This window comes from Odontomachus brunneus, unplaced genomic scaffold (genome assembly GCF_010583005.1).
Source record: "Odontomachus brunneus isolate Ranch 3 - 2012 unplaced genomic scaffold, Obru_v1 Obru_scaffold_089, whole genome shotgun sequence".
NCBI classification, from domain to species: Eukaryota; Metazoa; Arthropoda; class Insecta; order Hymenoptera; family Formicidae; genus Odontomachus; species Odontomachus brunneus.
This window is the reverse complement of record NW_022639539.1, coordinates 889,624-891,809: the sequence shown is the minus strand read 5'-3', so window position 1 is coordinate 891,809 and position 2,186 is coordinate 889,624. Positions and strand designations below refer to the sequence as shown.

At 32.1% G+C, this 2,186-nt stretch overlaps 1 protein-coding gene across 1 annotated transcript in view; it reads right to left on the bottom strand.

Annotated features, from left to right (window-relative positions):
• Positions 1-2,186, bottom strand: part of LOC116848084 (2-amino-3-ketobutyrate coenzyme A ligase, mitochondrial) — a 96,330-nt gene that overhangs the window by 83,957 nt on the left and 10,187 nt on the right. The window lies entirely within an intron of this gene.

Sequence of the window (2,186 nt, the reverse complement as noted above, 5' to 3'; positions counted from 1 at the left end):
ACGGTTTGACCAGGTTTTAACAGCTCATAGTGGATCACACCCTTCTGATTCCACCAAATACAGAGCATTACCTTGGCATCATGGATATTCGGCTTCGGCGTTGATGTTCCCGGTTGGCCGGGCTTTACATACGATTTTTTGCGTTTCGGGTTGTCGTAGTGAATCCATTTTTCGTCCCCGGTAATGATTCGATGCAGAAAAGACTTCTTTTTGTACCGTTCAAGCAACATTTCGGACATGCAAAATCGTCGTTCGATATCTCTCGGTTTCAATTCGTATGGGACCCAATTTCCTTGCTTTTGGATGTATCCCGCGGCTTTGAGTCGTTTCGAAATAGCTTGTTGAGTAACTTTCAAAGTTCTTGCGAGCTCTTTTTGCGTTTGACACAAATCTTGATCGAGTAATGTTTCTAATTCTTCATCTTCAAACTTTTTCGGTTGACCCGAACGCTCTTTGTCTTCAACACTAAAATCACCACTTTGAAATCGTCGAAACCATTCTCTGCAAGATTTATCCGACGGTGCAGATTCACCATAAACTTCCACAAGCATTCGATGCGCTTCAGCTACACTTTTCTTCAAATTGAAACAGAAAATCAAAACTTCCCGCAAATGGTGCTTATTTGGAACGAAACTCGACATTTTCAACGCAGTAAAAATTAAACTTGTTGTGCAAAACTCAAAGGCTTGTAAACAATATTTGGTTGACAGATGTTGACACTTCACGATACAGCAAAAATCAGCTGTCGCCGTCAACCATTTATGACACTTAGAACCATCTTTTGAAAACGGACCGAACTAAGTTGTACACCCAATATAAAGATTTTTTTGTAAAGTTTAATGCTAACGCAAGTGCACTTGGCTTCTCTTTTTTTACTTTTTTTGTGAAAAAGTAATTTTGGTTTTACATCTTTTTTACAAAATAATATTAAACATTGAAAACGAGTTTCTTTGTTAATAACTTTATATAGGGTGTCAAATAAGTCCCGGGACGGCAAGATAACTCGGCGGAGGAGCATTTTAGACAAAAATGTTTCAGACAAAAGTTGTAAGGCTTGAAAAAACGTATTCAACGATAGTAGTTATTTGACATAAGATGGCGTCGCCAAGGTTAGAACAAGGTCAACTTTGCTTTTTTAAATAGAAACAGATTTTTTTATTACGGCATTTTATGCTACGTAAAAAAGCAAACAACTTTTGCTTGAAAAAATTTTGTATACGACCTCTATTTTCTAAGATATTTACGTAAATATCTACAAAATTATTGTTTTCAATAATTTTTTACTTGAATTCTATCAAGTTTACCGAAAAATATCAAGAGATAAAAATTGTATATTTTGTTCTTATAGAGCTCTGATAATTTCTTCAGAATTTTATATTAACTTTTTAGTACTGCATTTTCTTGCATTTTCTTGAAGTACTAAAAAGTTAACACAAAATTCTGAAAAAATTCACAGAGCTCTATGAAAACAAAATAAGTAATTTTTATCTCTTGATATTTTTCGGTAAAGTTGATAGAATTTAAGTAAAATATTATTGAAAGCAAGAATTTTGTAGATATTTACATAAATATCTTAGAAAATAGAGGTCGTATAAAAATTTTTTTCAAGCAAAAATTGTTTGCTTTTTTACGTAGAATAAAATACCGTAATAAAAAATGTTTTTATTTAAAAAAACAAAGTTGACCTTGTTCTGACCTTGGCGACGCCATCCTATGTCAATGTTTGCCAGATAGCACAATGAATTCTTTATGTGTTCCTAAAGTTTACTCCTTTCTGACGTCAATCTGAGCACAGATTTCTATGAAAACAGTACGTACAAATAATATCATATGTTATATAGATACATTATGTTTCCTCCAAACTCTAACTTTTATTTAAAAAGTATTCCTAAAAAACTTACGAATTTTCCTTTTGTTTATATTTTTGCTTTCTTCATTTTCCTTTATATTCAGTACCTATTTACAGCACATGATATTTATATTGTATTTTCATAGCGTTTTTTTCAGCCTTATAACTTTTGTCTGAAATATTTTTTTCTAAAATGCTCCCCCGCCGAGATATCTTGCCGTCCCGGGACTTATTTGACACCCTGTATATTGAACTTGGACATTATAAATTTATTTATAACGATTCTTTTTTGTAAAGTTATATATATATATATATATATATATATATATATATATAT